The following is a 14,099-nucleotide window of genomic DNA, read 5'->3' on the forward strand; positions in this document are numbered from 1 at the left end:
TAACTATCTATTTACCTCCTTAATTTCTTTTTTGTTCATTTTATGCTTAGATTTATCTAAATCTGAGAGCAGGAAGTTGAGGTCTCCCACTAGTAGAGTTTTGCTGTCTATGCCTTACCATAACTCATTCAACTTCTCCTCTAAGAATCTGGATGCCATACCACTTGTTACAGACATAATTAGTATTGAAATTGTTTCATTGTCTATGGTACCTTTTAGGAGGATGCATTTTCCTTCCTTATCTCTTTTAATGAGATCTACTTTTGCAGCTGCTTTGTCTCAGATAAAGATTGCTACCCCTTCTTTTTTCACTTCAGCTGAAGCAAAATATATTTTGTTCCAACCTTTTACCTTTATATGTATCTCTCTGCTTCAAATGAGTTTCTTGTAAGCAGCATATTGTAGGATAATGGTGTTTAATCCACTCTGCTATTCATTTATGTTTTATGGTACAGTTTATCCCATTCATATTCAAAGTTATGATTACTAACTCTTGATTGCCCTCTATGCCATCTTCCCTCTGTTTGTATTTTCCCCTTTTTTCACTTTATCCATATTACCCAGTATTTTGTTTCTGAATATCACCACCTTCAGTATATTTGTCCCCTTGTATCCAACTCCCTCCCTTTCCCTTTTCCCCTTCTTCCTTCCCTGACTTCTGTTAGTTCCTCTTTTCCTCCCCCTCCCCCTTTCCCTCTTTTAATACTTGAAAGGTAAGATAAGATTCTTAACTTACCTGAGTGTGAGTTTGTTAACTTTAAGCTAAATCTGATGAGAGTTTGATTCAAGAAGTTTTTACCTCCTCCCTTCTCTATTACAATAGGTCCTTTGTACCTCTTTATGTATTGTAATTTACCCCTATTCAATCTCCTACATCCCCCCCCCCCTTTACTGTCCACCCTTTTTAAGGAGATAGTGTTTTTAAATCATTCTATCAGAGTCATGGACAAGTCATGAGTGTCCATTACTTCTGGTTAAGTATATTCTTTCAATAACTATTTTGCCCTCTGGTTCCATGATATCAGGGCAGTTTTCCATAACTAAATCCTGTAATATTGAGTCCAGATTTTTTTTTCTCTTCATTATTTTCAGGGAGCCCAATTAGGTAGTCTCTCCTGGATCTACTCTCAAGGTCGTGGTTTTCCTGATGAGGTATTTTATATTTTCTTCCATTTTTTTCGAGTTTTTGGTGTTGTATAAGAGATTCTTGTTGTCTGATGAAATCATTAGTTTCCACAGACACCATTCTTTTTTTTTAGAAAAGAATTTTCTTCATTTACCCTTTGCAACTCCTTTTCCAATTGGTCAATTCTATTTTTGCTCCAATTTCCATTTGCCCAATTGAGGATTTGAGAACATTATTTTCTTTTTGCATTTGCTCAGTTGAAGTTTTGAGAGAATTATTTTGTTTTTGCATTTGTCCAATTGCATTTGCCAAGATTTGTTTTCCTGTTGCAAGATATAAATTTTCTCTTAAGTTTCTTTTCCCAGTTTTTCCAATTGATATTTAAACTCCTTCCTGATTTCTTCAAGGAAGTCTTTCTGGGCTGGAGACCATAACAAATTCTCCTCAGGAGTTCTAGATCTCTCTGAGTTAGGGTCTTTACCTTCTAGGTATTTTTCTATGAACCCCTGTTTCATTGGCTTTTCTTCATTTTCCTGAGATATTGTGTTAGGGGTGGGGGGTGGTTCACAGAGATTTGTTATTAAGATTCCTAGAGGCTTTACTCACTGGATTTCATAATTCCTAGTGGGCTGGCCAGTAGGAGGTCCTGATTATTTTTTCTGGAGTTTCTGTGACCTTGATTTGAGGCCCTCTCCCTGGGCCTAGGGGGGCAGTGTAGCTAGATACTGCCATCCTTGAACAATATGGACTGATGTGGACTGTGCCCTGAGGCTAGGTAGTTGATAGCCCTATTCTGCTGAGGGAGCTCTGCTGCTCACTCCTGAGCCTGGGGGGAGGGGAGGGGAACTGTGTTCCTGTGTTTGTTTTCAGAAGAGGGCCTGGCTGAAATGAAAGTATGGAGCCCACAGTCCTCCAAAGTAGTCGAGCCCAGCAGATAGATGTCCAGCCACACTCTGTAACTCTCTGTGCTGGAACTTGCCCTCCAGCCCTGCTGGAGCTCCCCAGACTGCCGCTCCCACAGCTAAAGCCTCCAAGACCAATCTTAGATTAGTCCGCAGTTTCATCCCACCACCCCTGGGCTGGCTCTCTGCTCTCTCTGTTCCCAGCTTACCCAGGCTTCCTGGAGACAAATCTTGTTGATAAATGTTCTTCTCCTAACTTCCTTTTCAGGGTTTTGTTGATCAAATTTCTATTAAAAGTTTTATTTCATATTATTTCTGAGGGAAAACCAGGAGACCTTAGCACAATGCCTAGCTTCTCTCCACCATCTTGGCTAGAACTCCAATTGTGCTTTTTAAAAAAACAAAATTCATTCTTCTTACATTACTCCTGCTTTTATATTCTACAATCAAGTGACACTGACGTCCCTTTTCTATTCCTCTTGCAAAATATTCCATCTCCCAACTCCAGGCATTTTCACTGGCCAGGCCTTTGCCTGTAATGCTCTACCTTTTTGTTTCTGCTCTCTAGCTTTCCTGGCAATAGGGGTCTCAGCTTTAAGTGTCAACCAAATCCTTCTTTATGCAAGAAGTCTGCCTCTCCTCTGTTTAACACTAGTGCCTTCCCCCTAAGATTGTCTTTCTTTTAACTTGTATATATTTTGCATGTACAATAGTTGTTTGCATGCTATCAACCCATTACAATGGGGATTTGATACTTAGTAAGCACTTGATTGATTGGTTGGTTGGCTAATGTTTTTTTTTCTCAAAGAGGACCAAAGTGATAACATCATGTTGGAATCAAATTACAGTGTGTCCAACTATGGCTGATCAAACCAATCTTATGTGAAGACCTGGATCTGGATCTAGATGACTCCAGCGGAGAAAGTCAGACTTGTTACTTGGAACAGTACCCCCTTACTTGAATCCAATTCACATGCATGTCATGCTATGATCTTCTTTGAGAACAAAAGACAAAACAGCAATGATCAGACCAATATGAACATTTGGGGGTGCAGATATCTAAATTTGCTCAGCACACATTTCTGAGCCATTGCAATTCTTCTTTGCTCTTAGAGCATACTGCCTTCTTTGGTGTGGGCATGCTATTCTAGGCAGTCCTTTGCCAGCATCGCTCATGTCATGCATTTCAGAGTTCTTCAGCAAGACCTTGAGATTATACTTCTATGTGACTGCTTACCTCAGGTTAAAGTTAATGCCAATCTAGCCAAATTTCCAACTAAAGAACTTTTGGATGCCATTAGGCTCCTTTCCTGTGGCAAAACACCTGTGCTAATTCTATTTCAGCTGAGATTTAACAAGGTGGGAGTGTCCATTGCTCATCCAAAAATTGACTGAAATTCTCTTGGGTTATATGGCAAGAGGAGGTAATCTTCCAGACATTAAAGGATGTCTCCATTGTCCATCTCTGTAAAGGCAAAGGAAAAAGATTGTCTCATGATAATCATTGGAGAACTCTTAGTCACTGCTGGAAAGAATTTTGTCAGAATTAATAAGCTACATCTGGAAGATGGCCATCTACCTGTAAGCACTTGATAAATGCTTGTTGATTGGCTGACTGATATTTTCTTTATGCATATCTGAATTTATAACTGTCTCATAGTTAACTTTCAGATGATAGCATCATATTCTACAAATATAAAAAAAGAGATTTTTTATTAATGTGAATTTTGTGAGCTTTAGAACTTAGACCCAAAGTTTAGGAATGAATCCCTGAAACATGTCTTTGGGATAGCTGTCATAGCTATAAAAGTTGTAGAATTTTTCATTCTTTTGAGTGATCCTACTTATTAGGTTTATAATACAAAGAGGTGGTAGACAGACAGGAAATGCCATTCTGTATAATAGTGTTCTTGGCATCATTATTAGTAATAGCAAAAAATTTGAATCTACATTTCCTGGGAATTGACTGGAAAAATGCTATGTGGAAATAATAGAAATAATATTAAAAATTTAAATTCAAAGACATAGAAAATCTTACGTAAATAATAAAATAAAGCAATTTCAATAGGACTATATGCATGTTAGCCATGGTTACAGAGACAAAAGCAGTACCATTCTTGCCCATGTACTTATTTTTGGAAGTGTGGAAGAGGGATGCATATTCACAAATAAATATGAAGTGACAGAAGACAGAGAAAGAGCAGTCAACCAACTATAGATATAAAAAAGACCTCAATTATAATAACAATAACTAGCATTTATTTAAATAGAACTTTAAGTTACTAAGCTTTGAAATGAAGAAATGAAGGTTTGGAGTGAAAGGCTTCCAGGTTATGGATTTAGCCTGGCAAAGTATGAAAATAGGAGGTGAGGTAATGTGAATAGGCAATAATAGCTATTGTAGTTGGGCTGGAGAAAATTATGTAGAAAGAACCTGGAAAGGTAGGCTAGAAACAAACCATGGAGGACTTTAAATATCTAGCAGAGGAATTCATACTTAATCCTAAAGTCATTCAAGTCAATCAAGTTTCTTGAGTAAGGAAGTGACGTGGTTAACTATATGGGTTTAGTAAAATCAATTTAGCATCTGAAGAAGGTAAATTGGAGAAGGAAGAGGCTAGAGGCATTAGAAGATTATTGCACTAATACAGACAAAAGATAATGAGAGTGTGAATTAGAATGTTTGTAATGTAGGTGAAGAAAAAGGATGTAAAAGAGAGTGGAGGGTAGGCTCAGTCAATCAACAAGCATTATGTTCTCTGGACCAGGTATTGTTGGAACCAAGGACATAAAAACAAAAGCACATTATTTCCCTGCCCTCAACGATTTACATTGTGTTGCTATACATACATATATATATATGTGTGTGTTATATTCACATAAGTACATAAAAATGAATAGAAGATATTTTGACAGGGGTGACAACAGTAGTTGAGGAAATGAAGAAATGTAAGATGTGACCAAGTTTGAAGTGGAGCTATGAATTTGGAGGATCACCCAGAGAACTAACAATGTTTTGAAAGAATGGGATTGAAGAGTCAGTGGTGGTTTGCAGATCTACCTTGGGATGACTGAGAGAACTGTGGTGTCCTCAACAGAAATAGGGAAATTAGGAATGCCATATTCAGGAGAAAGATCAGTTGGACTTGTTGCTTTTGAGATACTTGTAGCATACCCAGATGGAGTAAACTACTTGGTTCCACCACTTTAGCCACCCAAAAATGAATGACTAGATCTTGCCATATGGCATTTTAACATTAGGATGTCAGATGTGCTAGACACCATTTTTTGAGCTATTTCCTATCATGACTTGAAAACTGAGACCTAACTTCTCATTCTCACAATCACCCTAAAGTTAGGTACATTTTTTTCCTTCTCATTTGTCATTTACCTCTTCCCTATCAGAACAACTGAGTAACAGTATCTTTTTGAGTAGTAAGATACAGGTGGGGATAGAGGGGAAATCACAAAAATATAAAAGGAATTTTAGAGGTTATCTAGTCAAAACCTTTAATTTTTTAAAAGAAACTAATACATAGAGGTATTACAATTTGTCCAGGATCACAGAGCATGTTGTTGTTGAATCATTTCAGTCATGTCCAACTCTTTGTGACCCCATTTGGGGGTTTTTCTTGGCAACGATCTTGAAGTGGTTTGCCATTTCCTTCTCCAGCTCATTTTATAGCTGAGGAAACTGAGGTAAACAGGGTTAAGTGACATGCCCATGGTCACACAGCTAGTAAGAGTGTGAGGCTATATTTAAACTCAGGACAATGAGTATCTGATAGCAAGTCCAGGACTTTATCCACCATACCACTTAGATGCTCCACAGAGCTAGTTATTAATAAAATTGAAAATGAAATCCATTTCCCCATGACTTTGATGAGACATTTACCTTTTCAAAGAGCCAAAATTGCAGGTTTCTTTATTAGACTTGATTTTCATTTGCATCTCACAATTTTAACTTTAAGCATGCAAATCCAATATCAAAGTGGTCTTGGATTATTATGACATTGAAAATACCATAAGCTTTATAAAAATTTCTCATGATAGCACCTACTTGATTTTATTCAACAGACATATAGCACATTGTTTTTCTGCAAGTTATCTACTATATCTATATCATTTTTCCATTGAATTCTCAGAGGTAGAAAACCTTTTAGTAATACATGTATAGGGTGCCAAAGAAATAATTCTATCCAACATTCTGTTGTAATTAAAAGCAAAGAATTGCTGCCTCTATGAATGTCTTTTTTTTTTTATGGATGTCTTTTTGGTTAGCTAATAGAGTCCCCGGCCTCTTTGAGAATAGATTTAATAAATATTTTGCATTGTTCTAAGTAGTCCAATGGGAAAAGAAATATATTACATTGCTAGATAAGATTTTCTCAAAGATACTATTTCAAGGAAACGAGTAGTAATACTTTTGTAAAGATGGGATATCCTTTTGTAACATCCCTGATTTATGTTTTCTGAGTCAGGAATTTTTTTTGACCTAAAATAAGGTACTGTAGTCTGAAAAAATAAGTCTCTAAAATTACCATTATATATAAAATATGCATCTTTCATAATAACCGGCACCAACAATTCAATTTAGAAAGCATGTTTAAACTGTCAAACCATTGTGCTGGGAATTGGAGATTCAAAAGATAAAATGCAAAGAGTATGCATTCTATGGGGGAAAGGGTAGATGGATACAGCATAAACAATGTGTGAAATGTAGTAGCTATGACTCAGGGCCACCATCCCCAAATGCACTCTGGAGTCAAAGAAACTGGGTCTGATCTGCAGAACCTGTCCACAGAGCAGTCGTTTTTTTTTTTGTTTTGTTTTTTTTTGTTCAGTGCTGCCCTAAACTTAGAGACAGGGAAATCTTTGAAGCAAAGCTTAGAGTCTCCCCATACATGGGTTAGAAATTGCCTTCCTACAAATGTACTCAGTTTACAGTATCAGTATCAGGTACCAGATAATTTTTATTTTACCCACCACAGAAGCAAAGGATTCCCAGGCTTATATGAACAAATTATGGACATAACACTTTCAACCTATTACTCTCTTTAGATTTTCCTAGAAGTTCAAGAGGTTGTTACAAGAGGTTGTTCATGTTACACTGAACAACCTTAGATGTACACTAATCAAGTCATACATAACAATATCGTGAAGAGGTAGCAAGGGTCAGATTGACCCATCACAATATGCCCTTTGTTTTCAAGCTTTAAGATTGGTGGTTTCCTTCTCCTATAAGTATGCAATTAAACGAATCTTCTCCCAGAAGGGCAATATCTGGACTGTAGATCTCAGGAACATTTGGACTGGGGATTACCCATGAGTCAATTCTCATGGTTGGTGCTGCCCAGGAAATCTCCTTTCTCTGCCAGCAGGCTATGTTCCAGAATCATGTTGCCTGGGGAAAGAAAAATCCTCCCCAACATAGGTTTGATTTTAGAAGTAGTGTCCTTGCATTCCCTTCTCAGGTCAAGAGAAAGTACATCTATTATCATGTACTTCTGTATAAATCTATAAGTCTCCAGTGTTGCTGGGTGTGAAGATTATAAACATCCATTCTGATTCCCTCTACATTCTAATCTTGAAATTCAAGTGAGAGAAATTGTACAGAGAAAGTCCCAAAAGGGTAGATTGTCCTCAACTCACTCTTAGAGACCATAAGGAAGACAGTTCCTCAGCAAGAGCCCATCCTGGGACTGAAGCAACCAGTCACTGGAGACCAGTCAGAATGTCCTCTCGGCAAAAGGCAAAGACAGAGGTCTTCCATGGGAAATTAAAAAAAAACCACAATAAAAAGACCTATGCTGTGCAATATCAAGTTGTCTGTGAAACTTATTAAATTGGCCAGGAGTTCTCCTGATCACTCATTTCATCTAATGTTGGGTAGTTTGAGGAAGGAAAGGACCCTAACAGCTAGATAATCAGGGAAGATAGCAAGTCTGCTAAGCTGTGGAGAAAATTCAAAATCAGAATGAGGGAGTACACACAAGCCAGAAGTACTTTTGTATAGGAGTAAATGGCAAAAATAGCTGAATAAAGGATTACTTTTTGACATGTCTTTACCATCTCAGAACAAAACAAATGTGTCAGTTAAATACCATGACTGGAAAAGAAAGGAAAAAATGTGCTTCCTAGGTAATTCTTGCAAAAAAAATAACAATAACAAATAATACCACCAAATCATTACTCTTAGCTTTACTATTCTTTCACATTTCAACCTCCACTCCCCAAGTTCCATATGGCTCCTCTGCTGTTGGCTGTCAGGACCTCCCTTCAATAATGATTCACTCAGATCCTCCCCCCTTCTCAGTAAAGAGACAGTCAAGAATTTGCCCAGTCCTGGTGGTCTGGACAGGAGACAAAAAGCAGTTTTGAACAGGGGAGGATCCTCATAGTGCAGGTCCAGTGCCAATGCTCTCTGGAACAGAAAAGAAGGGTTTCTGGCAAAATGATCAAGTGGGTGGTTGGGTCTAAAATGGCATACTTTTGAGAAGGAAAATATAAACTGATCTTTGATTTTCAGAGTAGTAGTACACTGGAGACCTAAGACTAAGTAGACCCCAAACTGAACACAAAGAATAGTTATCAATGGACCAGTGTGGTGTTGATAGGACTCGACTGGAACATACCAAGAGTCTGTATTGTTAAACATTTTTATCAATGAATTAGATGATATAAAGTATTGAATGGCTAAATCTGATCAGGATCAAAAAAGCTTGAAAAGATTGGGTTGAATATTAGATGAATTTCAGGGGAGTAGGATTAAGACCTACTATGTTCCAGGCAAATATGCGAAGTTCTAGGGGTACCAAAAAAAGGCAAAAGATAGATCCTACTCTCAAGGTGCTTACAATCTAATAGGGGAAATCTTACATTTTAGTTGAAAAAAATATGAAATAAGTGTAGTGGAGCAGTCAAAAGAGCTAATAAGATCCTAAATCACATTTTTTAAAAAGCAGAATAAGGAATTCATAGCTCCATTATGATCAAACTTCATTTGGATTTTATGTGCAGTTCTATGTCCCAGTTTAGGAAAGACATTCAAAAGTTGGAGATTTTCTAGAGAAGACAACAGTGTAGTGAAGGATATTGAATCCATGTGATATGACAGTCAGTCAGGAATTGGGAATGTTTAGCCTAGAGAAGACTTGAGAAAAGGGAGGATCCAAGAGCTGTCTTCAGGTATTTCCAGAGCTTTCTTTATAGAATACAAGTTAGATGCTCTATTTACAAAATCATGTGAGATCAAGATGAAGTCACTTAATTCTGCCTCAATTTCCTCATCTGTAAAATGAACAGGAAAAAGGAACTGGCAAACCACTCCAGTATTTTTTGGTAAGAAAATCCCAAATATTTCTTCTTTTTTTTAGATTTTTTTAAGGCAATGGAGTTAAGTGGCTTGCCCAAGGCCTGATGGCTAGGTAATTATCAAGTGTCTGAGGTTGGATTTGAACCCAGGTACTCCTGACTCCAAGGCCGGTGCTCTAATTCACTGTGCCACCCAGCCTCCCCTCAAATATTTCACAAAAGAGTCAGACAACGAAATCGCTGAACAACAATAACAAGAGGCAATACACGTACACTAACCTACATGTACATTTGTCTGATAAGCATTAAACATAAAAGAACAAGCCTTAATAGTCACCTTACACCACTTCATTTCTATTAACTGACAGAAGCATTCTGCCCATGAATCTCAGTCAGAAAAGAACACATCTCAAATTAATCAGATCTGTGAAGTAGATATGAATAAGACCTGGCTCTATCTGACTAAAAAAAGCATTTCAGCTCTGTAGTGACAGAGATAATCTGTTCTGATTGACTGAAGTACTTGATTGTGTATTCTATATAAAATTAGGAAACTATTTTGGAATTATGCTTTTGTGTATCTGATGCTCCCAGACAAACCCCTGGGAAAGAATCATTGGGGATGGGATGCTTTGGTCTTAGTCTCCTCCACCCAACCCTTCTTGTCTGGTGAGGTACCTCATGAAATTTAGAGGACCAAGATATTTGACCTTTTTTTAAAAAAAAAGACAGCAACATCTGATAACAATGTCTACTTTAGATGCTAAGAACTGACTAGGAATAGTTGGCAAAGGAGATTTAAGAATTCTCACTGGAAAGTTACCCCTTACCTATGGGAATCATTTCAGAAATTCCAGCAAAAGGACTTACAGAAACTATGATTGAGCTTTGCCATATATCCTCTCTAAGTTTGAACCCAATTTTCCCTGGACTCTATGCACTTGTGGGAAAGAATGTTACTTCTGGAAGGATGTTTTATAACTGTAATATTAAATAACCCTGTCTTAAAGCTAATTAAGCCTGACTAACTGATTTCATTCACGTGTAGAAACATCAGTGGACTTATTAACTGTAGCATTATACATCACCAACTCCTGGAGGTTATCACTAGAGCCCTGAAGAGAAATGTGGGCACGATGTTCTGAGGACCCAATGTATGAGAGTAAGGTGGAGAATGGCCTTGGAGAATATGCTACAATGGAATTGTGACTGATCCTAAGACTATATCTATCCAAATCCCAAAGAATAAAACATGAGAAGGATGACATCAGTGATAATGATCACTAGCTTTTATATATAGTGCCTTAACATTTGCAAAACATTTTAATTACATTAGCACTCTTTTCACACTTTACTCCATGGTTCAGTCTGGTCTACTTCCTATTCCTAAACATAGTACTCTATCTCCCATTTCTCTACCTTTGCTCTTGCTGTTCCCCTTAACTGTACAACTTTACCTCCTCACTTCTGCTTATTGACATCCCTGACTTTCAAGGCTCAGTTCAAATTCTACCTAAATATATACCTTTCTATTTACATTATCTCTCCTATTAGCATATAATTTTCTTGAGGGCAGGGCCTTTTATTTATTTTTTGAACTCTCTTAAGAACAAAAACATCAGCAAAGGGGTATTCAAGGAGAACCAGCACTTCAGTTGTGAGGAGCTACTGACATTTTTTAGGGCTGCTCACCCATTTTTTGGTGTCCATTTGTCAATCAACTTCCATCTGTGGCTCCAAGTAGTTTTTGCAGACTCAGTAACCCTATCCTGGTGAACTGTCTTGGCAAATGGACTAAAACTAGGTTGTGGGTTGCCAACAGGCTTCAAAGCCATTGATGAGTTAGAAGGATTCCTACCCTAAGCACATGAAAACCTTTCCCAGCACAATGGGCAGATAAGAATAAGCCCATGAAAGTACTGAAGCAAGTAGTGTGCAGCACTTAAAGCTTGTCAAGACATCAAGGACACCAAAGAATCACTGCATTTGTCACCAGTTATCCTGACTTTTGTCCTGCCAGTGGACTTCAAAGACTGTACAGGACAGTGAGGGTGATGACTTTGCAGGGTGATTCTTAATCAAGATAGATATCAGTTATCATGTCACTGATCTTCTTCAAACACCAAGGATAGAAACAACAACATGGTGTCTTGGACCAAGTTGAACACTTTAGGGAATACTTCACAGTTACCCAAATTTTCACCTGAATTGTGTAAGAAAATTTAAAAATAGGTTATATTCTGGCAAACAAGCAGCCCTGAACCTAGGAGTCACTCGATGAAGAGGCAATTCTTTTTTCTGCTCACCAGTACTGCTATAACTAGATAGTCATAATACTATTTTAGAACAAATTATAAAATAAATGCCAATGATTACACAATTTCAAGATGATCAACAATACTATTACAACATAAAATTAAAGGTATAGTGAACATAACAACTGTTCATTAGGAAAAAAATTGTTCTAGGAGGGAGCCTAGAAAGAAAAGAAAAATTTCTTAGTAGAACATACATTGCCAAAGAAAATATACCCAAGTTGACCATTAATGGAGCCACACAAGGAAATAATCTGCAAAAGTTACAAAAGATTTTAAAATTCTGATTTGTTACTATATGAAAGAGCTTTCCAGTCAGCAAAATTGTCCTAGAGTGTGGTTAGTGGCTCTATACTTCAATCATCAGTTTCCCTCTCTCCAGTTAGTTAGACTCAGTGATAACCAGGAAAGAAAGAACAAAGAATAGTCAGAAAAACAGACTACTGGTGGTTAGACTTGGGGGAAAGCTCTCTTCCCTTTCAGAGAAAGGAAAAATATCAAAATATCTAAATGGGGTAGTATAATGGACAAGTATACATATACAGTTGAATAACTTTGGTATTCATGGAATTAACTTGTGGCAAATTTTGATTACATATCTCTATAGAAAAAATAGTTTTTAATTTTTTTACATTCTTAAATCTTGATATTGGCTAGCTTTGTATGTATAGTTTCAATCTATATTGTCAATCATGGGTATTTTAAAGTAGTTTTCACCAAAATTTGACACTGTTCTCTTATGATGATGTGAATATGAGCTTGAGTTATCAAAGGTCATACCAACAGAGAGCAGCTTTGACATATTCTACCAATCTGGATCACCAAGTACAAGACTGGGGATTGATCCTCTGAGGTCTGGACTTGCTAAGTTCACAGAGGCTCTTCACTAGAAGACTGATCATTAAACTGCTGGTGAAATTGTGAACTGGTCCATTCGTTCTGGAAAAATAATTTGGAACTATTTCCAAAGGACTATAAAATCATGTATATATTTTGACCCAGCAATACTACTAGGTCTATATCTCAATAAGATTTAAGAAAAAGGAAAAGAACCAATTATTCATAGAAAAATATTTATTGCAGTTCTCTTTGTGGTGGCAAAGAATTGTAAATTTAGGTGATGCCCATCAACTGGGAAATGGTTGAACAAGTTGTGCCATATGATTATGATGAATAGTACTATTGTGCTATAAGAAATGATGAGGATGGTCACTCCAGAATAAGTGATAAGACGTGATGCACCGAGTTAACTGTGAACTGATGCAAAGTGAAGTGAGAAAAACCAGGAAGTCATTGTACACAATAACATCACTGTTGCAATGATAATCAGCTGTGAAAGACTGGGCTAATCCGATCAATATTCAGTCATTTTCATTTGTGTTTGACTCTTCATGGCCCCATGTGAGATTTTCTTTGCAAAGATACTAAAGTGGTTTGCCATTTCCTTTTCACTAATTTTCCAGATGAAACAACTGAGAAAACAGGGTTAAGTAACTTGTGCAGAGCCACACAACTAGGAAGTATCTCAGAACAGATTTGAAACTATCTATTGCTCTAACTGCTGATATATGATCCAAAACAATTCAAGGACTCATAGGTAAAAAATGATATCCATCTCCAAAGAAAGAATTGGTAAATTTGGGAGTGCAAATTGAAGAATCATTTTCTCACTTTATTTTTTGTGCTTTTTTTTTGGAGATATAGTTAATATGGTAACACTTTTTACATGATTTCACATATATATTTGATATAACATTGCTTCCCTTCTCAGAGGGTAGGGGAGCAGGTGAGAAGGAAGGACAGAATTTAGAAGTCAAAAGTAAAAAAGAAAAATATATTAAAATAAATTAAGATTTTTAAAAAATGTTCAACAAATATATTTAAATGAAGTGTTGAAATCACAAACAAAAAGGATAGACAATTGGCCACTTGATTTATCAATCTTTAATCACAAAAACTTATTGATTAAGGTGTAAAGGGTTAGGCTGACAATTTCTGTCAATTGGAAAAGTACTCAGTCACTGAAAACATTCACTTTTCATAGTGTAATCTAGTGAGTTTTTACCATTTTTTCTATTTTCCTATTAAATTCTTGCTTTAAAATCTATGTTCATTTGATATGATTTTCATATAATGTGATGATGATAATGATGCTGATGCTGATGATTACTAAATATTAATTGATTAGACACTCATTAATCTCCACAAAATTGACAGAGAATTTTTCATGAAGGACCAGCAGGACTCAGGAAATTTTTAAAAGCCCATATCATTCAACTACCTCAGAAAATATGTATTATAAAACACACTGTTGACTATTTTGCCTAGTTGTCCTCTTAAGTAGTCATCCAAATTATTTAATGAAATTCAATCTGAAAAGGCCTTCTCTAGCATTATGAATTCATGTAATAGCAATAGAAAAGGATTTTAAAAATCAAATAA

Source organism: Macrotis lagotis, chromosome X, assembly GCF_037893015.1.
Source record: "Macrotis lagotis isolate mMagLag1 chromosome X, bilby.v1.9.chrom.fasta, whole genome shotgun sequence".
Taxonomy (NCBI): domain Eukaryota; kingdom Metazoa; phylum Chordata; class Mammalia; order Peramelemorphia; family Peramelidae; genus Macrotis; species Macrotis lagotis.